This window comes from Tamandua tetradactyla, chromosome 12 (genome assembly GCF_023851605.1).
Source record: "Tamandua tetradactyla isolate mTamTet1 chromosome 12, mTamTet1.pri, whole genome shotgun sequence".
NCBI lineage: Eukaryota > Metazoa > Chordata > Mammalia > Pilosa > Myrmecophagidae > Tamandua > Tamandua tetradactyla.
This window is the reverse complement of record NC_135338.1, coordinates 56,609,229-56,636,267: the sequence shown is the minus strand read 5'-3', so window position 1 is coordinate 56,636,267 and position 27,039 is coordinate 56,609,229. Positions and strand designations below refer to the sequence as shown.

At 49.3% G+C, this 27,039-nt stretch overlaps 1 protein-coding gene across 1 annotated transcript in view; it reads left to right on the top strand.

The window, feature by feature from the left end:
- The first annotated feature begins 2,511 nt into the window (after positions 1-2,511).
- The window catches only part of SYNE3 (spectrin repeat containing nuclear envelope family member 3), a 116,342-nt gene continuing 91,814 nt past the window's right edge, over positions 2,512-27,039 (top strand). The window contains exon 1 of the mRNA XM_077123467.1: positions 2,512-3,967. The gene's annotated coding sequence lies outside the window, so the exon portion shown is untranslated. The remainder of the gene's footprint in view (positions 3,968-27,039) is intronic.

The following is a 27,039-nucleotide window of genomic DNA, read 5'->3' as shown; positions in this document are numbered from 1 at the left end:
ATTTGGGTTTCTCCGCTCCAGAACCAGTGCTCTGTGCCTCAGCTATGGAAAGGTGAGTCCCTCTGTGTGTACCACGGTACCCTGTCCAGGCCCCTGTGACCCGGAACCAATGCACTTATTTTATACCTGCCTCCTTCTTCCAGACTCCTTGAGGGTCATTATCTAGACTTCATTCTCCTCTGTACTCCCCGAGACTAGCACTAGTAGGTGCTCAGAAAGTTATTAATTAAATACTGAACAGTTCCATGCCAGAAACTGTAGTGATCATACCATCCCCAGACCATAGTAATAGCAACTAACCTGAGTTGGGTATTCACCATCCCAGGCACAGAACCATGCAAGAAAGGCCCCTATTTGGAGGGTGGCCTGCCAAAAGTTGCAAATCCACCAAAGCCTGAGCTTTAAACTCCCAATACAGCAAAACATCACTTATACAGGAGACTGATTACACAGAGCTCCACCTTCTAGCAGCCCAGGCAGGGCCATCTCTGTTCTTTTGCAAATCACCTGACTTGTTTGTCCCTTGGTCACTCATCTCTCTGGCAAAGCTAATTAAACCTTTCCTACCTACTTAGAGGATCTTTGCAGAGATTTAATGAGGAGATGCATGTGAAAGTGTTCTGAGAGCAAAGAGCATTATCCGTAAGCCAAGAATTATGATAATCGTTAACCGCTATCTACAACTTTGCATGGCTGTTGTAACCCCAAGTCCTGCGGCTGCACCTTAGGGGAGTATAATGATCCTGCAAAACCAGTCACAGGCAAGGACGCCAGGGGCTCTGTGTGTGTCTGTCCTATGACTCGCTCAATAACTACGAATTAATAAATGGGTTCTAAGCAAAGGAGACATGATGGACACTCCGGCGTTCTAACTCAAGCTAGATCTACTCCAGAATCAATCCAGGGCTTTGGCTAATTCTTCTACCTCTCCCACAATTTGGAAAAGACTCATACACTGATACACACATCACTAACTGGGTCCATTTTACAATTTAATCTTTCTCTTAGAACCCTGATTTTTACTGTGATTTATTTAACAAGCATTGATTGAGGGTCTTTAGCCCCACAAAGAATGAAAGAAAAACAAACCCCTCTCAGGGAAGCTTTAGATTTGGAGCTGATTCCTGACTCCTTTCCCTCATCTGCAAAACCTGGGTAGCCACATCTAAGTTGTGGAAATGGAGTTCAAATATATGAAGTGTCAGGCTCATAGTCCAGAGTTTTACAAGTTGTAGCTCTCATTACAGGTGCTCATCCCCATCAAAGGGGCTGAGTGAATCATGTAAATGTATAATTACCCGGAAAAAGATAAGGGCTGGGGGGTGGAGCATCTGTTCAAAGTTTCAAAGTGTGGTATATGCTCAGCCAGTGACCTCCCAGCCTCTGGGGAAGTGGGGAAGGGGAAAGGCTGGGAGGACTTCACAGCCTTCCAGTGGTGGGAGCAGTTTGCAGGAGAGACAAGGAGAAAACATCCCCCACACCCCACCCACACCCCACTCTCAATCCCGGGCCCTGGTCAATACAAGTGCAAAGGCACAGAGGTAGATAAAACTCAGCAGTTCTCCGGCAAGATTAAATGGTTGGGGCCTTGGTAGGAGGCTGCCTGCTCATTTTGGGGGGTGGAAGGGGTGAAGAGGGAAACTCTTGGGCCTTGGGTTTGTAGGAAGTCCAGATTACAGATGGAATTCACATTCTTGGTGTCTCACAGCTGCCCACCCCCACCTCCACCCCCGCCATCAGCTCCCCTGGGCAGCCTGGGAGTTTCCAGTCCCAGCCTCAGGCCGCAGATCTTGCACTCCAGGACAGCGGGGTGGGAGGGGCCGGAGAGGGCGCCCCCACGGTCAGACTGGCTGAAGGGAGTCACTTCCTTCTTGGATTTCACGCCTTCGGAAAGGTGCCCCAGCCTAGGCCCCCACCTCCGCTACAGGCGGGCAAGACTTGCCCACCTCCAGCCCTCCCTCCAGAGTCAACCCTCCCCCGGGGAGAGGCGCTCCGCTTCATCTCCAAGGACCAGACCCGGGGACGGCTGTCCGGGCGGGAGGGTCAGCCCTGGGAGCGAGCTGGGGGGAGGCGGGGTGGCCCCCCCACACCCCTCACTCGGGGTCTGCGATGGGGCGCGGTGAAGAGCGTACTCTGCCCGGAGGAGTCGGGCACGTCCCTCTCCCCCCCGGGTCCGGATGGCTGGGCCACTGTGCGGCTCCCGGAGTGGGTGGGGACGGGCACGAGTGTCCGGGCCCCGCCTCGGCCCGGCCCCGCCCCGGAGCCTCCCGGGACTCAGGGCGAAGGGAGTGAGGGAGGCTCGGCCGGAGCTGCCCGCGGCGCCGCGCTTCACCACGCAACCCGCCGGGTAAGTGGCGCGGGGTCGGGACGCCGGCCGGGCGCGGCAAGGGTCGGGGCTTCAACCCCGGATCCTGACACGTCCCCTGGGGGCAGGATCGCTAAGAGCCCAGGGCCACCCGGGGAGGCGCGGCCGGCACGGGGGCGGGGGCCCGGCGTGACAGCTGCGGGCGGGCCGGTATTTTTAGTTTGAATCCAGCGGCTCTCTGCCGGCTGCGAAATCCTCTCCCAAACCCTGCAGGTTCTGCCTGCACCGAAAAGCCCTTAAGTGTCCTGGGCAGCGCGTCCCAGGAGGGCACCTCCTCACTCATCCCTCCGCCTCCCCTATCATCACGGGCTCGCGTGCGCTGGTGTCCGCGGGCCTCGGCAGTAAACCCGGGCAGGAAGAACCCGTCCTGCTCACCGCGAGCTCTGAGCGCGTGAGAAGGCTGAGAGCGGCGGGAGGGAGGGGAAGTTCCACCCGCCGCTGGGTTTAGTTTAGGCTCCTACTGGCTGTGCAGCCTTGGGTAAGCCACTCAGCCTCTCTGGGCGGCGTTCCCACTTCTCTAAAGGAGAGGGTAGGGAATCAGAAATCGCTGCAGGGATTTCTGAGGGAGCCTCAGATGGATGTTGCGTCCCTTTCAGATCACAGTCCTCAGGTCTTGACCAACACTGGATCCGAGTGGGTGTGGACCCTCCACAGCCCTTCTGCTGCCTAGAAACTCTAAGCCAGAGCACTCCAGCCTGCAGTGGACGATGATGAATATTATTATTTTATCACTTTGGCCCTGAAGCTGTGTGCCAGGGCTGCCCTGAAAACACTCTCGCTGGCTCCTGGTCTCCTTTTCTTTTTGCATGAGTAGGCACCAGGAATCGAATCTGGGTCTCTGGCATGGCCGGCAAGAACTCTGCCTGCTGAGCCACCAGGGCCTGCCCTCTGATCTCCTTTTTTAATCTCTGAAGAGTTATCCTCTGGCATTAAAAAGGGGTCTTCTACAACTCAGGGCTGCAGGTGGGGGAGCCTGATTTGGCAGGGGGGACACACCCCATCCCATGAGAGTGAGGACAGGAGACAATGGAGTAGAGTGACTGTCCCTCCAGAAGAGGGAGCAAATCCCTGCCCTTCTGAGATAGGGAGGACAGCCTTCTCCATCCATAGGCCCAGAGACAGGGAGTGATTTGCCCAGCGCTGCACAGCAAGCAGACTGCACAGCTGGGAACAGAGCCTGGGTCTCTGTGTTCTGCACAGCTGGGGCAACCAACAGCCTGCCGAGGTTAGGGATAGGGAGGCGGGAGGGGCACTGGCTGGTGCCGCGGGCTGTTTTGCGCAGTTTCCTGTAACTGTGCCCCAGCAGAGCTGTCTGACACGTGTGGGCTGCACATTCCCCAGGCAGGACAACACTCGGCAGCGGCAGCTGTGCCAAGCCTGCTGGCCTGGGGCGTAGGTTTTCAGCCAGAGGGGCCCCTCTGGGGGCATCTGGAGAGAGTGTGGGCTGGAACAGCTTGTTTCTGGAACTCGTATTTTGCTGGGGGTCTTGGGGAGAAGGCCCGAGGATTTGCTGGTGGCACCAAGAGAAGTGGTGAGAACCCAGGCTCGAGTTTCTGCTTCTGGGCGCCGGCTGGCCTCTGGCCCCGGCAGGCACCTTTCAGGGTGAGTTTGAACTCCTTCTGCCTCCATGGAAACAGCCATCTGGCCCAGGTGTTTTGCATGTTCTGTGAATGCTGCAGAGCTATCCCTGCCTGAGTGGCCCCCTTTGCTTTCGTAATGCAGAAACCTGGGGCCGGGGCTGCTAGGGCAGCCTGGCTTGGCTACCGGTGCAACCTCCCCTCTGGGGAGGCAAGACTGGACTGGTCCAGCACAACCTCCAAATCACCTCTAGAGTCTCTAGAAGCACAGAGGGGCAGCAGGGCCTCTGCATTGTCCAACCTTTAGGAATGAGGTGACCTAAACAGATTCCCTGAGTTTCCTTGGCCCTTTCCTAGCTATGTTTTGGGAAATTCGTTTTACCTCTCAGAGCTTCAATTTCCTTTTCCATGAAATAGGGATAATAATTCTGCTGGCATCCAAGTGTGCTATGAGCCCTGAGACATTGCACGTAGGTACCAGATAGCACTGACCAGCTGTTGTCATGGTTTGGGGTGAAGGGAGCTGGTTTGAATATCTGATCCTCAGCTCTGCCCCTCCCCTCTCTGCCTTGATTGCCCCGTTTCTGTCAAGTGATAGAGAGACGTGAGAAGGGCCTGAAGTGGGCTTGGATATGTCTGTAAGTCATAGAGTAGTACGGGTTTGTCGCCTCCTATGATCCTGACGATGCCTATGGAAGGCAAGTCTGGCATTACCGTCTCATTTCCAGAGAGGGAGCCTCAGACTTAGAATCAGTGGAGCTAGGATTCAAACTCAGGACTTTGGATGCTCTTCATTGCACCCCACAGGCCGTCCCAGATAATACAAGGACACTGTTACACTCTAGTCCTTGGGAGAGCTGTTCTGTGCAGGCAGGATCCCAGTCTTCATAATGAAGTTGGATCAGGAATATGGTCTGGGGATGAACAACTAGGAAGCAGGTGGGGAGCAAGGACCAGAAGCTGGAGCCTCGGTTTTGTCATCTCCAAGGTAGAGAACCCTTCCCTTTGGGGTTGCTGAGAGGGTGAATGAGGGCAGCATGTGCAGATTGTGCAGTGTGGCGGGGGCACTCCATTAACAGGCGTGATCATTGTTTGTAACTTTAATTTTACTAACCCTACTGCCAGCCCACCGTGTGGGGGCCTGGACCTCTCACCTGGATTTCTGGCTGCAGAATCTGCTCACGGAACCCCAGCAACTGTGAAATGCTTTGAGAGATTTAACAGAGAGCTACAAGAGAATCATATAGCTCAACAGGCAAGCATGCTAACAAGGAATTGTTTAAGATACATGCATAAGAGGTAAAATGAAAAAATCAAACAGCAGCATATGGGGTGGGTGTGAAGGGGGCACGTAGCTGGCAGCATCACCTAGGGGGGGCTTCCAAGGTGCTGATTACAAAGGAATTCACTTTACAATGACTTGTAAAACAGAGCATATATTCTGTTTCACAGCTTTAAACAAGTTTAAGAAAGGCAAGGGATTTTTTTTTCAAGAAAGCAAAATCTGAGTGATTGATTATTTGGGGGGCGGGGGCGGGGTACAGAATCAGGGAAGGGCCTGTGGGGCCGTCAGTGGAATCAGTTGTGTTTGGTTTCTTCAGTTGGGTGATAGGTTGGTGGGTGTGCTGTTTTGTTTTTTTAAATTTTTAATGCCTCATCATTTACAAAGAGATTATATATACACACACACACACATACACACATGTATATATGTTCCATATATATTTAAATCTCACATAATACAAATAGAAAGTTAATATGGAATACTTTCAGAATGCTCTCTTAGAAAATCAGACTCGTCCCTCAGATTCAAAATTAATCTGGCTGGATTAAAAAAATAAACTAAACACAAATCTTGTATGAAATAGAGGAGTACTCTGCAGCCTTTCTGAAAGCATATAAGAAGGCGATGTTGACACTCTACTATCTCATATTAGTGGAAGAATTTTGGGAGTTCTGGCTTAGTGCTTTATGCTTCTGAATTGTACACTTCTGAGACGTCTGAGGCGGGAGGATCCTTGGGTCACCTGGGTGAGTCTGCTGGCTTTACAGCCAAGGGAGCCGGCCAGGCCCCAGCCACAGTCGGGCATGCACAGAGGAAGGAAAGACGTTCGCTCCAGGCTGTCTGCCCAGCATCACTCCTGGGCACAGGCCTCCTGCTTGGGACTTTTTAAAAAGTCAGAAAAAAGTTCCCAGAGGTGATGATCATACCTCCATATCTTATGTGAACAGAAACGTTGTCAAAGATAAAATATAAGCCGTGCTCAGTCTCCCTTCCTTCTAGGAGTCCTTTTGGGAGAGCGCCTCGTATTCCTGCTGGACATATCCATTGCCAAAACAACCTAGTGCTGTGGATATAGTTAGCCCCGATTTCCAGCTGAGCAGATAGGTTCGGAGAGGTTGAATGCCTTGCCCCAAATCACATGGTGGATAAATGAGGGAGCAGGGGATCCATCCAGAGGGAAAACTGAAGAGTTGAGAAAGTCCTTGAGGCATCCCAGCGAGCCTGCATGGGCCCGGGGGAGATGTCTTTCTGGAGGACAGTTGGGTGCTGTCTTCCAGCTGTCAGATGGCAGGGAGGCCCTGGGACCTGACAGTTCTAGTACAGCCACACTCTCCTCCTTTCCGCCTAGCTGGGAATGGTGAACCAAGTCAGAGGAAGCCCACCCCACTTTTGGGGATGGGGCTTTTGGGGCACTCCCTATGATTTCTGGCCTCCTTCTTCCTACCCAACAAAACAAAGATGTTCTTCAGGCTTTCCCTCTGCAGTGGTGCCTGAACCCACCAGTGGGGCTCAAAGGGACAGGTCTCCCAGGATTGCTGGCCTCAGATACTGGCTTTCTGGATGTGTGGTGGGCACAGAGGCGGCTGGTGTGTATGGGTGCACGCTCTTACCTGGGCGGCTGTGATCTGGGCCCCTCCTGGGGGCCAGTGGCAGCCCTGCGAATAGAACTCCTTTTTCCATCTGCGGGGGATGGTGATACCTCCCCTTAGGGTAGGGCTTATGTGCTGAACTAGTGAGTGCCAACTTCACACGTGCCACATGACTTTAAGAGACCAGTGATGTTTGTGTGTGCTTAGTGTCAACAAGTATTTGCGGACGACAGCTGCAGTAGAGAATAAGAGAATCTCAGAACCGGCCGGAGCCTTAGAGACAGGTTCTGATCCGAGCCTGTCCTTTTACATATGAGGAAACTGATGACCCACCAGCAGAAATGACTGGCTCAAGTCTCACAGATGCCTTGGGGCATATCTGGGATTTGAGATCCCATCTCCTGATCCCCAGCCAGCCCTCTTTCTCCTATAACCACCTTTCCTTAAAGTCTCTTCCATTTGTGGGGTAACTTGGGATTGTTGCATGATGCGAGTGGGAAGGTTGATTTTCGGGGTTAGGCCCAAGGAGTCATCAGCAAGGCATGGATGGAATAAGGTGGGGCCACTGTGGCCAGTTGGACTCCAATTAAGCCAGCAGTTTTGAGATTTGTAAAGGCCTGAGCTCCTCCCAAGTGACATTTTTTGAAATAAGACAGCAAGCTGACTCATTAGGATAGCCCTCTTTCCTTGTTTTCTCAAAGAGCTCAGCCCTTCCATAATGATGGGAGGAGCCTACAGTTCTCTGGAAGCTTTGACCTTCACCTGGGCCAGTCTTGGTTTGCTTTAAAATGGGAGGTGGAAATTAGGAGACGTCTCAGGCTTTGAAAGCCTGAGGTCCAGAGGGCCTCTGAGCAGAGCCATGGGTATTCAGGGACCTCCAGTCTGGCCCCTGCAATCTACCCACCCACCCCAGAAGGGCCAGATCAGTTAACTAAATGACTCCCTGCTTAACCTTCAATGGCTTCTGCTTGAGGTCAGGACAGATTTCCAAGTCCTAGCTGGGAATTCTGTATTCTCTACAATCTGAGCTATTCCCAATCCTATGAAGCTCCCAACTCACCCTTGGCTACCTTCCAGCCCTTGAGGCCTCTGACTTACCCTGATCAACACTTGTGAGCAAGCACCTTTACCGTCCTGTCCTGTTCCTCCCCCACAGCACCCAGCTAGGGGTCACCTCCTCCTAGAAGCCTGCATCTGCCACTTCTGGCAGGGTTGGCGATTTCTGTGCATATAATAATTAACAGTTTGGTTTCTGGCTCCCCTACTATTCTGTGGACCCTCCTGAGGCTGAATACAGGGCTGTTCATTCTCACATCCCAGCTCCCAGGCCAGAGCCCGGCACCGGCGGGTGTTCAAAGATTTTTTTAATTTAAATAAAAGTCTTTACACTTGAAGGAGAATTTTACAAACGTTAGGGGAAAGTGCAATGTGTGCCTTTTCACGGCCCTGTTGGGGGACAATCCCCTTGGGGTGAGTGCTCCATTTTCCTGGGACATTGCACAAATCTCTGACCTCCCCTGAATATGTGACACTTCTTACTCGGGCCTTCCTTCTTGCTCATCCTCCCCCAGGCCTTCCAGGGGCCGCTCCCGCTGGTCAGGGCCATTCCAGCTCCCAGTCACAACCTCAGAGAGGTGTCCCTGCCACATGGTAGCCCCGGCCCACCCCTGCCCAGCAGTACTCTCCCCTGTCACCATTTCATTGTCTTCATAGTGAGAGGACCTGAAATGACCCTTTATTCATTTGCAGTTGAGTTTATAGTCTATCTTCTCTACTTTACTTTACATAAACCCCCTGAGGGCAGGGATTTTTGTCTGTTTCCAGAGCCTGGCCATAGGAGCTGTTCAGTTAATATTTATGGACTGAATGAAGGAAGAAACAAATGAAAGTATAAACTGATGGGGTGGGCCGGAAACACCCAGGAGCTCTTCCACAGTTCATCATAACAGCACTTCTATCTATTTAGCATTACCAAAAGGTTCATCTATCCAGCACTTACCGAAAGAGAGCCTGTTCTAGGTGCTCTGCATTTTCTCTCTTAATCCCACAGCTATAGATGAGGCGTGCGCTGATAGTATTTTGCAGAGCGCCCGTAATAACCTGCTAGTGGAGTGGGGAATTGCACACAGACTATCTGATCTTACACCCTTGCAGATAATGCCAGCCTGCACGCCCTTCCATGCTGGTAGTGCATACAGCAGGAAGTGGTGAGTCAGCCCAAGAACTCAGGCCCCCAACTCAGGCTCCCCCTGATGACTCCAACATCGCCAGGCGATTCCTCAAAGGAAATCCTTTCTGTGTGGCCAGTGTCACAGAGATCCAGAAATGGCAAAAGTTTTCCAGAGCCACCCACTCTGGAGTGCCCCACCCTCTCCACCCCCACCACACCCTTTCTCCTTACGTTCCAGGGAACTTGTCTGCAGCTTGTGCACTAGCTATGGGGAATGCGGTGACCACAGACTGGCAGTTATAGTTTGGATGGGAGCCAGTGAGGGTGCTGGGCTAAACTGTCATTTCTCTAGGCCCAGGTGGGGAGCAAGCCTGGTTTATGTAATTAGCCTATTTCTTGGTTTGCTGAATTCAAATCCAGTGTTGCACAGAAACAACTTCAGAAAACAGAATTTTTTTTAACTCTTGACTTGTGGCGTCTCTTGTCCCCACTTCCCTCGGGGTGAATCCCCCGAATGCCCAGGGAGGTGGGTCCGTGCAAGCGCTCCTCAGTACGCGTCTCCGTGTGGTTGGGGATGTTCTCCTTTCCCGTGGTGAGAAGAGTTGCCCTAAGTTCCTGTATTTGTTCCCTACAGGAAGCCGCAGGGTTAGTCATGCCCTTCTGAGCTGAGCCACCTTTGGCTCGGGAGCCAGAGAGGCACATGTTTGTGGCTGGATCTCAGGTTATCCCCCTTATAACCTGTGTGCCTTGGGCGGAGGCCTTCCTTCAAGGCGCTAAGGTGGGTTGAGGTGGATGCGGGTGGAGATGCCAGAGGCCCATTTGGTGGGTGAGGTGGAGGCCTTAAAGAGACAGCCCCGACCTGGAGGCTGAGGACTCTGAGCTGGGGAAGCCCAAGGGGCTGGATCAGCTGGGCACGTTCTTCCTGGCTCTGACCTCCCTTTCCTGTGCTGCCCCCTTCACCTTGCTGGGTTTGCGTGAACGAGCATTATAAACTGCAGACCACCACACAGAGGTGTAGGATAACCCGTTATGTTGGTGTCCCAAAAGGGCGTCATGTTGCTAGTGTCATTTGCCCTCCCAAACAAAGGACAGCAAGGCTCCCCACTTTGGTTCGCCACTATGAATGGTGGAATCAGACAGACTTGGACCAGGACCCCAGCTCTGCCAACTGTTGGGTGGTCTTGTCCAAATCCTGTGGCCTCTAGGGGCCCTGGTAAGTCACCTGCAAAAAGGATAGGTCACACCCTCCCGGCAGAGAGGTGAGCACTAGGTAAGATAAGGCTGTAGAGGGATTCTGTAGGCATTCCATAGAGGTAACGCCCATCTCTTCCCTTTCCAACTTTTCTGAGTGTTCCGCATTTCCCCAGGTGCTTATTAGCTTGGGGAGATGGAAAGGGGACCTTTGGTGATAATGTGGGTGCTTGAAAAGGAGTGCAGTACTTCTGCAGGGAGTTGAATGCAGCCCCAGTCCTCAGAGAGGCACAGCTGTCTGGGAACCAGTCCTTGGTCCAGGTGTTTTTGCCTGAGGCCATGGGCAGGCAGGTCGGGGAGGCATGAGGGCCAGCTGTGCCCATTAGGAAGACAGCACCCACTTTGCACCTTGGTCCCTTCTTTCCCAGCGTCCCCAAAGCAACCTGTTTTTTTTATAGAATCAATTATGAAAAAAAAAGTCAAATCCACCGTGACAGATCTTGGAGTCTTCCTCCCAGCCCCAAGCTTTGGGGATTCTCCTCAGCACATGGGGGGGTCAGATCTTCAAGAGTTTCAATGCGGCTGGGGAAGGCGCTTGCACCCGACAAGGTAAAATCTGTAGTACAAGCTCAGAGCACAGAGTGGCAGCCACTCCCTTTTCAGCTTCCTCTCCATCTTCATTTTTATTGTTTTTTTAATCTTCTGATGATACGATATTCTTATAATCATTTGGGCACCGCCCTAGACCAACTGTGTCAGAATTTCTGGATGTTGGCTGCATATTGGTAGTTTTAGAAATCTCCCCAAGTAGTGGCTGAGAACCAATGGGTTTTGTCTAGGAAAAATTCTCAGTGTGGGGCTAAAGTGTTTTAGGAGCTCTCAACACCAGCCCATCTCTCTCTCTCTCTGTGTCTCTGTCTCTAACAGGGATCAGACCTCAGGTACAAGTTGCAACGATATGCAGACAGAGTTAAGTCAATATTATTCATATTCATGATATTTCTTTTGATATTCAGTTTAGGGTACTTGATCCTGATCCTGGTTTTCAGTTTAAGGTAAAGGTAGGACGTTTCCTTTTAAAATAAATTTAAATTCAAAGGGTCAAATTAAAGAAAAATAATGAGAAAAAAATAACCATGCAGCTGCAGATGTGGCCAAAATCATGACTGGATGTATGCACAGCCAGGTCTGTGAAAACACGGAACAGGACGGCCTCCAAGGGCCCTTCAGCCTCCTGCAGAATCCAACAGGAGCTCGCCTGAGCTGCCCAACGAACTCACCAGATTTCCCAGGCCATTCACCCCAGACCCCAGGCACAGCAAGGGTGGCAGATCTGAGGGTGGTGCGTGTAGGACGAAGGGACTCACCAGTGTTGCTTTACCCAGGGAGCCTCCACGGGCAGGTCCGGCTGTTCTCTCTGTAGCAAGACCTTTGCCTCTTTCCGCCTTCCCGACCCTCCTGACCCTCCTCGGAGCAGCCCGGGTTGCTCCACACCCTGCATTTGGGGTTACTTCGGGGAATCAAGCCTTTGCTGCTTACACTTGGGGCCCCTGCAGCGTTCCCAGGACCGAGTGTTCGCAGGGGCGCCCTCAGGGGCACATGGATGGACAGGCCAAGGAGGGAAGTGGCATCCCGGGGTGGGAGCCAGCACTGTCCCCTCCAGGTTTGGGCCCTGTCTAGCCGGCCTGGGCCTCTTAGAGCCAGAAGCCCCCTCCAGCCCCCCACCCCAGTTCTCAAACTCTCCAGAAGGGAAGGAGAACCAGAACTGCAGGGGAACAGGCCCCGCCTCCCTGCCAGCTTCTTCTGCTTTTATCCTCACACAGAGCTGGACCAGGGCTCTGACAGCCTTTCTTTTGTATGTGTTTGTGGGAGGTCCCTCCCTTGGTCTTTTAACTACTGTGGTGATTCAAACTGTGGGCTGAGAGGTCTGGCCTGCGGAGGGGTGAACCGTCCTCAGCATCCCTGGCTGGGGGCCTTGCTTCGAGGGGTTCTGGCAGGACGTCCCTGCGAGTGTGGGGCCAGTGCCACCTAAATGTCTCTGAGTAAGAGACACTGAGAGGGGAAAACCTTATGGAGATGCAGCTCAGCCTTTTGAGCCCTTTGCTTACTCAGCCCATTCTGGATATCAGGGGATTGTTTTACTGTTTGCTGAAAGGAATAGTATAGAAGCTTCTGGGCTCCCTGGAAGGATGTTGTGCTGATAGGCAGGGGGTGGGGTGAGGTATTTCCCTTGGGCTGATAAATAATCTTGACCCTTGGAGCTTCTAGAACAGGGGCTGACAACATTTTTCTGTAAAGGATCTGATAGTAAATATTTTCGACTTTGCATCATATGGTCTCTATGGCAGCTCCTCAACTCTGCCATTGCAGACTCAACCATCCTAGACATGATGGAAATGAACAGAAGTGGCTGTTGTGTCAATAAAACTTTATTTTATGGATGCTGAATTTGAATTCCATATAGTTTTCACATGTCATGAAATATTCTTCTTTTGATTTTTCTCAACCTTTAAAAACTGTAAGCACCATCCGTAGCTGAACTTGTCATACATAAAGAGGCCGGGGCTGGAGCTTGTGGAACTGTTCTGGGAGACCCCTCTGCAGTGGATCTTGCAGACTTAAGCTAGTCACTGCTCTGGTAATTTCCATTTTTAAAATGCAATTTGTTGAGTGAAATAAGCCAGATACAAAAGGACAAATACTGTATGATCTCATGGATAGGAAGTAATTAGAATAAGCAAACTCATAGAGTCAGAATCTAGAATGTACATTACAAGGGGACAGGGTGAGGGTAGAGAATGGGGAGTTAATGCTGAAATTGAACAGAGCTGCTCTTTGGGCTCATGGTAAAGTTTTGTAATGGATGGTGGTGATAGTAGCACAACATTGTGAACATAATTAACAGCACTGAGTTATATATTTGAATGTGGTTAAAAGGGAAAATTTTAGGCTGTATATATGTTACTAGAATAAAATTTTTTTAAAAAGCCGTAGTACTGTACAACCCTAAGATATAGCACGGACTATAGTTAATAGTACAATTATAAAGATGTCCTTTTATCAATTATAATAAATGTACTATCATTTATGTAAGGTTTTGGTATGTGGAAATTCTGTATTCTATTCTTGATTTTTCTGTAATCCAGAACTTCTCTAATAAAAAAAAATGTAGTTTGAAACAGGTCTCAGTCTTATGTCTGCTGGTTAAAATGGAACCTAGTGTTATTACATTAGGTTATTCATTCAGCAAATATTAATAGTCTACTGGCAGGGACCTGGAGAGGAAAAATTTGTCATATTCTGGCTGTGGGACCTTTAGCAGGTGGTTTAACCTCTCTGAGCCTCAGTTCTTCCACCTGCTAAAGAAGTAGTAATAGCAAGACTTACCATGCAAGTGAAATAAACTGTGTAAGATTCAACATAGTACCTGGCACAAAGTACTTATAAGGTTAGCCGATTCCCTCACCTCTATAAAGAGTACAAAGGGGGTGTATAAAGATGGTGCAGACTATTTTATCCCTTTTTCCAACAACCCTGCAAAGTAAATCTTACTAGGCATTTTATAGAGAAGGGGGCCCAGAGAAGCTGGGAAGCTTGTCCAAGGTCACAAGCTGATAGTAAGTGATGGAGCTGGAAGACTGCGTGACTCACAAGACCAGCACCCTCCATGACAGCTCTGGAAGGAGAGCTTAAATCTGGTTTATCTAGGTGCCTGCTGATGGGATTAATTCAATCAGTAGAGTCTTTCCGGTTAGAATTGGACTCTTGTTACTGACTCCTCCTTGCTGGGGAGACCAGCATCGTTTGGGGGTCCTTACCAACTACCAATGGCTGGGGGGTGCGCCAGGGGGAGAGCTTCCTGTTAATGTCTTGGGGAAGCACTTTTGCTCACCCAGAGCTCCAGTTTGGAAGGCGCACCCAGGTACAAGCCTCTGGGGAGACCTTAGGTTTCTCTGAGTCCCCTTGGGACAGAACCTGTGGTGTCTGAGTCCCTGTAGGACTAGTGAGGAAAGCACTAGAAGACCCAACTCTGGAAAGCCACTTTTGAACAATGGAACCTTCAGGCTCTTGCCAAACAAATACTGGAGGTAAGTTCCTGGCTGGTTTGACGCCTTAGTCTTCCCTTCTGTAGAACAGAGATGGAAGTGTTGTGCTTACCTCCTGTTGCTTCAGTTCAGTACCTGTTTGTTGAGCATCTGCAGTGGAACTTACTCTGAATGTACAAAGGAAGATGGGGAGGAAGACTGTCCTTGGCTTTGCAGGTCTTGGGAGAGAAAGCTCAGACAGGGAAAAAGTGACTGGGGCAGCTGGGATTATGAGTCAGGGCTGCTGGGTGGGTGTTTGCCCCACCCTCTGAGCTTTGCTTCTGAAGACTGCTCTTAAGAGAAGGGAGGACACTGAGGCATTAAATCCACCCTGTGCTGTCTTGTCTACCCAGCAAATCTCCCTCCTCTCAGTTCACCTGATAAAAGCTGCTCATGACGAGGCTAGTTCCCAGAACACGGGCTGCTGGAAAGGCAGTGCCCACCAGTGGTGGCCGGGAGGTTGGGGGAAGAAGGGAAGACTCGTGGGAGGGGACATGGTGGGAAATGAAGGTGGGAGCAGGGCAGCCAAGTGGCCAGCCATGCTCTGGTTCACTCGGGACCGAGGGGGTTCCCAGGTTCAGGGACTTCCTGCGCTAGAACCGGGGATATCTTGGGCAAGTTGCGATGAGTTGGTCACCTTGTTGGCAATCTGGATCAGCAGCAGGTGGTGTAAGGGGCAGGGTTGTCTCTCCCATGAGCCTCCGTGTTCCTCCAGGCTTGATTGCCCCTTCCCTGTGCTCCAAGAGCCCCTGTGCACAGCCACCCACACTGCTGTCCCTGGCACCAACCCCTGCGGGCCAGAGCACAGGGTGTTTAGTGAAAGAATGGAAGGTTGAGGGTCTCCACTCTCACCTTCAAATGGCTTCACTGCTAATTCAGTTTTCACAGCCTTTGCTGGCGCTATTTCCTCTTCCTGCGTGCTCTTCCCTCCCCAGCAGCCGACTGTGCGGGTTCTTTAAGCTCAGCTCAAGAGTCTCCTCCTCTATGACTCCTTGCTTGTCCCTCCCTCCCCATGACACAGTAAATTTAGTCCTATTAACATATTCACTAAGCCCCCACCCTCCTCCCCAAACAGAACCTTCCTCTGCTGTCTAATTGGGATTATTTGTTTATCTGACTTTCTCCTCCACCTCCTGTGAGCTCCTCGAGTGAGCGTCTCCAGTTTAGTATTTTCTCTGTTGCCCTTGGCCCCAGAGACCTTGTAAAGATTTCTTGAAGGACTGAATGGGGCTGAATACCAAGTGGAAATTCACTAATTCCTTTCTTCCTATGTACCTGATACTGTCCTAGGCAAAGGGTTGGAGCAATGGGCACGACTGGCAAAGCCCTTGCATTGGTGAAACTTACATGGTAGGAAAAGGTTGATGATAAACAAGCAAACAAGTCAGTAAACAGGAACAGAGCGGAAGGTCATATGCTCTCAGGAGAGGGGCCCTGGGCCCTGCCGATTGCCTACAGGCTGGGGTGCAGGCTCCAGCCCCACCGAGGGGAAACAGTGTCAGCCCAGCATTTGTGGCAGAAAGAATGCATCTTCCCCTGGGGAGTGACAGTCCTACTGTTTTGTGTAGTCTGCTCAGGGATGGTGGCATTTGCCTTCCATGCAAAGCATGTGGACTATCAGGCCCTGCAAGGAAATCCTTTCAAGCCAGCCCTGCCTCAAAGGAGGGAGAAAAAACAGTTTAGAAAGTGGCATGTTTTGTGCCTGGGGTGGGAAGCGAGCATGCATCTGGCCTCCCCCTATGGCTGGGTGTACAAAGAATGGCATTCATGGGCTGACTGTCCTCTCCCTCGGCGGTGGGTGACCTTGCAGCCTCAGTGGTGGCACCGAGGGCTCTGCCGAAGGACTGTGGGAGAGACCCCGGGGAACTGAGTTTCCTCCCCTGAAAGGGATTAACCCCGTCCCCCACCCCCACTCCAGCTTTAGTGCGGGCAGTTGTCAGGGAGAGGATCAAGGGGGACAATGCAGGTGAGAGTGCTCGGCCAGCTTCCAGGAGCTGGACACCACAGTGGGCTATTGTCCTCTGGGTGTGACGGGGAGCCCAGCCCTCCAGGAGGGCGAAAAAGGCCACCTCCTCGCAGAGTTCCTGGGTGCTTGGGAAACAGGCTGCTCTCTGAAGGAGACTCCACCCCTGCTGGCAACCCCCAGAGAGGAAAGGAACAGAAGCCCGTCGCCAGGCCCGTGCCCTTGGCTTACAGATACGTAATAAACCTGGCGTCTTGAAGCCCTGGCAGGAACAGGCACGCACTAATTATACTCTCCAGAGCCTGTGAACGATTGACCTGGGACTCCAGGGAGGTGAGAGCTCTGGGGAAAAGGTCTCAAGGTGCTCTGGACATCCAGATGTAGAGCAAGTTAGTGGTACTGGGGAAAGGCCAGTCCAGGGTGTTCAGCGGACTTGACCTGGCAGCCCCAGGTAGTGCCTGACGCCTGGTAGACCTGCAGCAATGGTTGTTCCTGAAAAATCAGGGCAGGCTTCCTGGAGGCAGATACCAGAGCTACCAGGCATCAGGCACTGTGTTAGGTGCTTATAGGCATCAGCTTATTGAGTCCACCTGCCCACTCTTACGAAGGAATGCTTTTCTTCTTTTTCATACATAAAGAAGTCAAAGCTCAAAGTGGTTAAGTAACCTGCCCAAGGTCACACAGCAAATAATCCTATTACCTTTGTTCTACTTAACAGTTCCTTAGCAGGAAGTTTAAGATCCTCCCCATCCCCTGGGGCTGCCAGGTCAAGTCCGCTGAACACCCTGGACTGGCTGATGGGTGAGTATAGCCAAGCAGAGAAGGGCATTCTGGACAGAGGGAGCAGCACAAGCAAAGGCACCAAGGGGAGAAGCCACATGAGTGGCTCCTGCTGCATGGAGAGGAGGTGGGGAGTGGTGGAAGGTGTGGCTAGAGAAAAGGGTAGAGAAGGGCTTTTAACTGCCCCACAAAGCACTGCCAAGGTGGGGAATGTGGAACACCAGACGGTTTAAAATCAGAAATGGCCTTGGCTCTGAGCACTTGGATGCCCCTTTCTGCAAAGAAAAGAGGACTCTGGTCCTTCTGCCCCCTACAAGGCTGGCAAATTTCCTTATAAGTTTTTCAAAGCTTCCTCGTGCCTGAGCCTCTACAGCCAGGCATGGATAGATTTGGCTCTCCTAGCTGCAGGTTTCCCTAATATTTCAATAAGTACAATCCCAATCACTCAGCTGCTTCCAGAACTCCCAACTGGACCAAACCCTGCCCTCACTGCTCCTCCTACAACAAGGGCCAAGTCACGAAAAAAACGCCAGGTGCAGGTGGTTCCATGTCATTTTTGTAAACCAAACCTGAAAACCACAGAGGATATTTTTATTAGCTGGAAAATAAAGTCACAGTGAGCTAAATGTATAGGGTGCTTTGTAACTGGTGCTGCTGTAGACTCTGGCTCTGTGTGGGACTCAGAGCAGCTTCTTTGTATTGGACCTACCAGGCTGGGGACCAAGCTCTTTGTAGGCTTGGAGGTGCATTTTGCAAAACAGGACACAGGCACAGAGACATAAATGAATTTGCATGAGTTCACACAGCTAGTGGGTGTCCAAGTGTGTGTACAGTCCTGGACTGTCCACACTTCAATGTCTCTACCCTTTTCCTTGATATTGCAATGTGAAGGTCAAGCTTAAGACTTGCTTTAACTTATTCTGAAAGTCTAATGTTACTGTGAAATCTTTTAATTAATTTGTTTTTAAAATTTATGTAACTTTAAAGTCCTTTAATTTTTTTAGAAACACTGTTCCCATCACCTTAAGGAAATTAAAATGTTAAAAATGTACTGGTGAGTCCACTGCTCAAAGAGAACTTTTGTCTTTTTTTCTGTGTTCCTTCACAACCTTTACCATTTTTGACGAGGTTTTTTCGGTAATGGCATAGAGCAGGAGCTGATAAATTCCAGCCCACAGGCATAATGTCACCTGTTTTTGTAAATAAAGTTTTATGGGAACACAATTATGCCCATTTGCTTTGCATTGTCTATGCCTGCTTTGGCCCTACAATAGCAAAGGCGAGTAGTTGCCCCAGAGATGGAATGGCTGCAAAACTAAAAATATTTACTATCTGACCCTTCACAGAAAATGTTTGCTCATCACAGTCTAAAGTGCACACAGTTTTGTAGAATGTCCTTTTTCACTTCAGCCACAGCAATATTCCATGCTGTTAATCATCTCCTTTCTGGTAGCAAAAGCCCTGGAATATTCCATGAAGGGGATGCTACAAACTTCCCTTAACTGTTTCCTTTTTGCTGGACACTTATATTGCGTCTTTGTGTTTTTCCTTATCTCAATTGCACTGTCACATTTGCAAATTTATCATTTATTTAACAGACGCTCCTGCAGACAGTATTCTAAGCCCTTTACCAATATAACTCGCTTAATCCTCAGTTTAGCAAGAAGTTCCTACTATTATTATCCCCGTTTTACAGATGAGAAGGCAAAGTCACAGAAGAGTTATGCACGTAGATTTTCAGCCCCGAAGTCAGGGTTTGTGCTCTTACCAGCGGTCAGTGTTGGCCCAGGACAGCAAGCCCTGGAGAGTGGCTCCTCGAGAGCGGGCCCTAGAGTGACTCACCCGGAGCCGCCCCGCCCTACCCAGCTGCCCCACTCCACCAGGGCCTGGCTGTTCTCCACCCCTCCTTTATACAAGCAGTCAGCTCTGGCCAAGTGACCGCAAACTTTGTTTCTTGGTGGAAAATGGCCCCAGAGGAAGGTCTCTGATGCTTAAGAGGAAGTGCAGAGGCCTAAGGAAATCATGGCTCCTGGTCTGAAAAATACCCATTGGGGTAATAATACAAGATGGCTGAGCCCTCTGTTTTGTGGCCCGAGGGGTCATGACTCAATACCACCTGTTTTCAGCCCTTCTGAGGTCAAGGGAGGCTACTGAGAGCTGCACACCTGCCCACCAGGAGAGCACACAGGCACCCAAAATGCTGCAGATTTCAGGGCAGTCATGGCCTTTCCAGGGACCCCAACACATTGCCTGGAATGTGGGTTACGTTCCCTAGTCCACAAAGACATGTTTAAAAAGTGAATTTAGGGGCGGGCCGCGGTGGCTCAGCGGGCAGGAGTGCTTGCCTGCCGTGCCGGAGGACCCCGGTTCGATTCCCGGCCCCAGCCCATGTAAAAAACAAACAAACAAATGAAGTGTGATGGAACAAGAGAATGTTTAGAGATGTTTCCCTTCCTTCCTTCTCTGTCTTTCCTTCCTTTCCTCCCTCTCTCTTTAAAAAAAAAAAAAAGTGAATTTAGTAAATGTTTCCCACAGGACAACTGTCAACTGTTGGATTCCAGAAGTTCCCATATCAAGAAATGTCAGGTAGAGATTGGGGACGGGAGGGACCCCACCTGTGGGAGGACGCTCTGAATGCTGCGTCCATCTTCCAGAGAAGAAAATACTGTGTCAGGGTCTCCCGAGAGCCTCGTCAGGGCAGCGGGGTCCTGTCCATTCAGCTCATCTCTGTGGTCCTTGCGCCAACCACAGTCTATGTCTGTTTAGAGCAGGTAATGAGACAAGGTTGCTCATTAAATGAATTAAGCTTTGGGAACGAGTGGTCCTCATTTGGAAGATGCCTGTTCGCTGGTCCTTCGAGAACCCGCCCTCATCTTAGCCGCCCTCGTCTGAGTGGGAGGAGAAGGCATAAAGGGCAGCAGTGAGAGCCAGCTGGGCTTTGCTCAGCTGACATTTCCTGGAATTCCAGGCCCAGGGTGCCTGCAGCCGGGCTCAACGTCCCTATACCAGCTGCTCTGCTGGTTCTTTAGAGCCATATTCCTGAGAGACTACTGGGGAGATACCACCGGGTCTGTGGACAGTTGCCCTAAGCCATGCACGCCTCCCAGGCTTGACCCCCTCTCTGGGATGTTCACCCTGGAGGGGCTGGCCTGGGCCACATCTCCCAGTGGCTGGAGCATCTTGCCAGCATGAGTTGCTGAGGTTCCTCCCCACTAACCCTCCTACTGCGGCCTGTCGGGGATGTGGTGGGAAATCCTGTTGTTCTGACTCAGACAGGAACCCCTTGCTTTTGCCTTACTGACTCACTTCCTCATTTTGCTAACCTCTCTGCAGTCTGGCACAGACATGGGGCCTGCTGCTGACACTGTGCCCTTGTAACTGTCTGCCCTGGGCAGTCCTGCTCTCCCCAAGCCTCGCTGTCCTTGTCTGTAAGGTGGTCCAGTCAGCCCCACCCTCGGGAGGTAATGGATGCATCTGCCCTAGCCTGACTCACACGAGGTGGCCCTACACATAGGAAAAGCTGTCCTGATTGGTGTTCGTTAACATCTACCCAATCCACAGGCATCTCCTTTGGCAGCCAAAGGTCAAGAACCATGACTGACCTTGCCACCCACCCAGGGCAATCATAGGGTTACAGACAGAATCCTGGGGCGTGGGGGATGTGATAGGAGCAGGCAGGGGACTCGTGACCCACCAAACAGAGTTCGCTAAGACGTGCTGGCTGGGGGGTTTCCTGGGAGAGGGCCTGTGAGCACAGGCTTTGGAGGCTGCTCTTCACATCTCATCAGATGTTTGCAAGTTTCACCAGTTCTTGAACTAAGATCCTATGCAAACTCTTTCGCTTTTCTGGAAGAGCAGGTTTCCAATAAAAAGGATGCCTTTGGGTGGCATGGTACGTTTCCTGGCATAGGACCTAAGGTGCCATGCTGCAAGGAGCCTGCTCTATCCAACTCTGTTTGCAGGTGGTTGGTCCACTCTGCCCAGCTGTTTGTGGGTCCTGTCACTGACCAGACCATGCCACTCCCTTGCTCACAAGCCTTCACTGGCTTTCTATTGCTCACAGAGTAAAATCTATACTCTTAGAATCCTGTGCTGTTCAGCGCCCCCAGCTTTTCTCTGCCCAGCACTGCTTCCTCCCCACTCCTCCATGCCCACTCTGCAGCCCGAACTTGGCCTTGTAGTTTCCCACCTCCAAGCTTTGTCAAGGGCTGGTCCACCTGCTTGTTATACCCTTTGCTACTTCTCACCTAACCCAGGCCCAATTCATCCTTCTCGTCTCAACCGAGATAGTCTCTCTATGACCCCCTTCCTGACTTCCCTCTCAGAGTCATTGCTCCAGTCTCTAGGCTCCTGGGGCTTCTGGTCGACCCCTCCATTGCCATCATAATGGTCTGATTTAGAATTTGTAAGTCTTCATCTCTTCCAGAGACCATGCGTTCCGTAACCTGCCACCCCAGCCTGACACAGGACTGGGCTCATTGGATGCTGAAGCCAAAGGGTCTTAGATTGGAATCTTAGACTGTTAGCTCGGGATCCTAGAACAGGCCCTGAATATTCTCTGAGTCTTAGAGTCTTCCACTATAAAGTGGAGATAAAAATGAAAACTCAAGTATAAAAAATATGTTTGTCATTAACTTGGCAAATGCTTGTCGGATTCAAGAAGGGCTAGTTCTTCACAGGAATTTATTCCAAACATCAGATGATACACACTGAGGTTGGCAACCCTGGCATGCAGGGCTGTTTGTCTGCGTGGGAGGGATGGGTTTGACTTTAATTTCCTCTGAGTCCTGCCCAGAGTCGCCGGCTTCCCATGGGGAGGCTGCCCCTGGAGGCCAGATCTCTGCTGCCAGGCCAGCGCGTGCTCACCCCCTCGGGCTGCATTGGCATTGCTTTGGAGAGGCAGAGTTTACTTTCTGTTTGCTCCCTTGTTGATTTGAAAACTGTCACGCCTATTTATACAATGCCCATGATGGTGGTTTATGTCATGCCCAGGGACCAGGCTGGATGCTGGAATGGTGTCAGGTTTTCAGAAGGAGCCTGGCTAAAGAGGCTGGGGTCACACCATGTGACTGTGAAAACCTTATGGCTGACGCTCCCTTTATCCAGGGTATGAACAGACGAATAAGAAAATATGGACAAAAAAGTAAATAAATAATGGGGGGGAATAAGGCGCAACAAAAAATTGGGTAGATTGCAATACTAGTGGTCAATGAGAGGGATGGGAAAGGGGTATGGGATGTATGTTTTTTTTTCCTTTTTTCCTTTTTTTTTTTTCTTTTTCTGGAGTAATGCAGATATTCTAAATATGAGCATGGCAATGAATACACAACTACATTTTGATATTGTGAGCCACTGATTGTATACTTTGGATGGACTGTATGAGTGTGTGAAGCTATCTCAATAAAAATATTTTTTTAAAAAAGAAAAAGGCTGGGGTCACAGGCAGCTCTCAAGTCCAATAGACTCTAGGTTCAAATCCCAGCTCTGCCACTTGGACACTAACAGTGGCCACTTGTATGATTCTAAAGGCAAATTATGTCACCTCCCTGAGCCTTAGTTTCCTTATCTCTGAAATGGGGATGGTGATACCAAAACTTGCAAAGCTGTATTAAGGATCAAGTGATCTGAGGAGTATCCAGAGAGGATGAAGCATGTTGACTGGTGCCTAACTCATGCTCAGTAAAGGAAAGTTACCTTAAGCTCAGAAAAGAAAGATACCCCTTAGTTTTCTCTACATTGGCTCACCATTGATAAGGTACAGGTTTTGATTCTGTGACAGTAGGATGGCTGCCTGAATAAGGTAGTGAACCATCCATCACTGGAAGAGAGCACAAGGGTCTTGTGTACCATTTGGTGGCTATATTTTCAAGGAAATTCAAGCAGAGTTCAATGGTTAGACTGGGTTCATTTGAATGCCTCTGCTAATCTTGAGATTCTGATTCCTTTTATAAAAAACAGCTTTTATTGAGATATAATTCACGTAATATAATTCACCCATTTAATGTATATAATTCAGAGGCTTTTAGCGAGTTCACAGAGTTGTACAACCATCACCACAATCAATTTTAGACCATTTTCATTATCCCAAAAAGAAACCTTGCAACCCTTAGCAGACACCCCACTACCTCTCCATCCCCCTAGCCCTAGAGAACCACTAACCTACTTTCTCCCTCTTCTGGGCATCATGTATAAATGGAATCAGGTAGTATTTGTCCTTTTCTGTCTGTCTTTTTTTGCTTAGCATAATGTTTTCAAGATTCATCCATGTTATAGCATGTATCAATACTTCATTTCTTTTTATGGACAAATAATATTCCATTGTATGGATGAGTATGAGACATTTTATTTATCCATTCATCAGTTGATGGACATTTGGGTCGTTTTCACTTTGGGGCTATTATGAACATACATGTACAAGTTTTTTCATGGACATATGTTTTCATTTCTCTTGGATATATACTTAGGGGTAGAGTTGCTGGGTCATATGGTGAGTCTATGTTTTGTCACTTGAGGAACTCTCAGACTGTTTTCCAAAGTGTCTGCACTATTTTGCATTCACACCAGTAGAATAGGAGTTTCCAATTTCTCCGTATTTTCTCCAACACTTGTTATTATCTGTTCTATTAATTACAGCCATCCTATTGACTATCTCATTTTTGTTTTAATTTGAAATTCACCAATGGCTAAGTTTGTTGAACATCTTTTCACATGCTGATTGACCATTTGCATTTCTTTTTTTTTTGTTTGTTTTCTTCAAGAATTGTCTATTTAGACCCTTTGCCCATTTTTAAATTGGGTTGTCTTTTCATAATTGAAAGTAACAGTTCTTTATATATTCTAGATATAAGTCTTTTATCAGATATAGAATTTGCAAAAATTTTCTCTGATTCAGTGGGTTATCTTTTCACTTTCTTGATGGTATCCTCTGAAGCACAGAAGTTATTAATTTTCACGATGTCCAGTTATCTATTTTTTCTTTTTTTGCATCTATTTTTGGTGTCGTATTTAAGAAACTATTTGTCTAAGCCAAAGTCATGAAGATATATGCCTGTGTTTTCTTCTAAGAGTTTTATTGTTTTAGCTTTTACATTTAAGCCTTATTATTCTGCATTAATGTTTGTATATGGTATGAGGTATGGGTCCAACCTCAATTTTTTGTTTATGTATATCTAGTTGTTTCAACACCATTTGTTGAAAACACTATTCTGTTCCCATTGAATTGTCCTGACACCTTTGTCAAAAATCAATTGACAATAATTATGAGGTTTGATTGTTTCTTTATCTGTGGAGCATTTTGAAGAAATGAAATGATTCCACAGAGTCACAGGGTGTTTCTAAAAAATTATTATTTTTTTGTTGTTGTTAGAGAAGTTGTAGGTTTAAAGAAAAATCAAGGAAAAAGTACAGTGTTCCCACATACTTCCCCCCATCCCACCCCTGTTTTCCTTATTATTAATGCTTTGCATTAGTATGGTACTTTTGTTACAGTTGAAGAAACAATATGATTATAATTATAAATATTATTATAATTATACTATTAGCTATCATCCATAGTTTACACACAGGGTATAAACTGAGCTGTGGCCATAGCTCTGCCAGGAAGTTGCTGCAAGTGCTTGAATGGGTATTCTTCCTTTGCTAAGCCTCAGTCTCTCATCTGTGAAATGGCTCTGCTAGATGAGAGGGTTCCTAAGAACCGGTTCAGTTTGCAACACATGGACACTCCTTGGGGTGTCCCTCTCATACTGTGTGGCGAGGTCCCCAATTTGGGATCCGGAGCCAGACTCAAACAAGGGCAGTTTCAGCACTTCTCTACCCTGGGCATGCCCCATGAGAACCAGCCCTGCCTTTCCATGAATGTCAGTATAGTGCTTATGCACTCTGCAAGCAGTACTGCCTGTGGGCTCAGAGGAGACCCAGGCTTCTCCCTCAAGGCTGGCAGTGAGAGGAGTGTGCTAGTGGGCTCTAGGTATCAAGCACTGCAGGTACAAGGGGGCAGATAGCACAACACGGGTTGTCTGCAGGGCCACTGGGCCTGGCCCTGATGGCAAACGCTTGCTGTGGGCCAGATCTGGGGAGTATCAGGTTGAGCTGTGGAGGGCAGCCACGGTGGAGAATTCTCTGCAGCTTTCACCTGCAGTCCAGCAGCAGCTATTACTCTTCTGCACCCCTTTGTCTCTCCAACCAGGCAGAGCACGCTCACCAGCTGGGTGCTGGCCCAGCACCTGCAAGCACAGTGTTGTAGTTACAGGGAAGCATTTGGAGTTGGGCTGCTTAAGTTCCAACTCTGGCTTTACTTGCTTTGGGGAAACGATTTAATGTCTCTGTACCTTGTTTCCTTATTATGATATGGGGCTTATAATGGTACGATCTTGTAGGAGGTTGCTTTAGAAAACTGGCACAAAGAGTGAGCTCCTTCTAACATTCCCAGTAGCTACAGATCGGGACAGTGTAGCATTTACTCCAGTGCACTCTGCCTGCTCCACAATTGGTAATTGTGACCCATGGCCATAACACATTGTAACATGGCATGATTCCTCTTCAGGTTCCCAGGAGAAAAGATGATAATTGTAGTCCTTGAAATTTGGACAGGGCAGAGTTTCTCTGTAGCAGGTTTTCACCTTCCTAACACTGATTCTTTTGTAGAAGCTCCCCGCTGTGAATCGGATGCACCTCTTCCCTACACAGCAACCTTCCATGCTAAAGTTCGCCCGTTCTGGGGGAGGGGGGGATGGAAGGCTGTGGGGAGCCATCCCTCCCCTTTTACCAAACAGGACTCTGAGCTACTTGATGATGATGGAGCCAGCATTGAAACCCAGGCCCCCTGAAGCCCGTCCAGTCCCACTCCCCAGCCCCGCACAAAGAAAGAAGGCATTTGGCAACAGTTTATTTGGGGTTAGCAGAGTCCATGTTGATGTCCACTCTTCCCCTGTGTCCTGCCTTCCTTGTGGTCACTGACCAGAGAGCAGTGTATGTGTGGCAAAGGCAGGGCGAGGCTCATCCTGGTTTTCCAGTTCTTTCCTTTATGATAAAAGAACTAACTAACGCTTAATGAGGACCTACTATGTGTCACCTGGGAGCAGCAGCATCATTTAAAATTTCAAAGATTTATTTATCCATTCAAAAATACAAGGTCAGGTTAAACAATGGAAATTTATTCACTCATGGTTTGAGGCTGGGAAAGGTCCAATCAAGGCATCGTCAAAGCAATGCTTTCTCCCCAAAGACTGTAGCATCCTGGGGTGGCTGCTGGAGATCTTTAGTGCTTAGCTTGTTCCATGGCAAGGCACGTGGTGGCCTCTCCATTCTCTTGTGGGTTCTGCTGAATTTCAGCTTCTTTCTTCTGTGGCTCTCTGTCTGAATTTCATTCTGCTTGTAAAGGACTCCAGTAATAGGATTAAGACCCTTCCTGATTGAACTGCCCCCATCTTAACTGACATAGCCTCATCAAATGGGTTCACACCCACAGGAATGCATTAGATTTAAGAACATACTTTTCCATGGTACATAGCTCCAAACCACCATGCCACTTTTGTCCTCAGAGAGCTGCCCATGGGAGGAGTTGGCTGTCAGCCCACTTGGGGTTGGAGCAGATTCTCATTAACTCATGACTCCCAGTCACTCACCTCCTCAATCCCTGGGACATGCCTACTGCCAAGTCTGGGAGCTTAGTAAGGGCACCTGAATTAAAATGTAAAAATAAAGAAGATGGTTAGCTATCTGGAACTGCAACTTAAAATCACAGTGAGATCTCATCACACACAGATTAGGATAGCTAACATAAAAAACGAGTGTGGGTGAGGATGTGGAGGCACTGGAACTCTCCCTCACTTGGGTGGGAATGTAAAATGGTGAAGCCACTTTGGGACAGAGCTTGACAGTGTCTTAAAAATTTAAATATACACCTACCACATGATCCAGCTATCTAACTACCATGTATTTATGCAATAGAAATGAAAGCGTATGTCCACACATGAAAGTTCATAGCAGCTTTATGTATAACCTTCAAAAACTGTTCATCAATGGGTAAATAA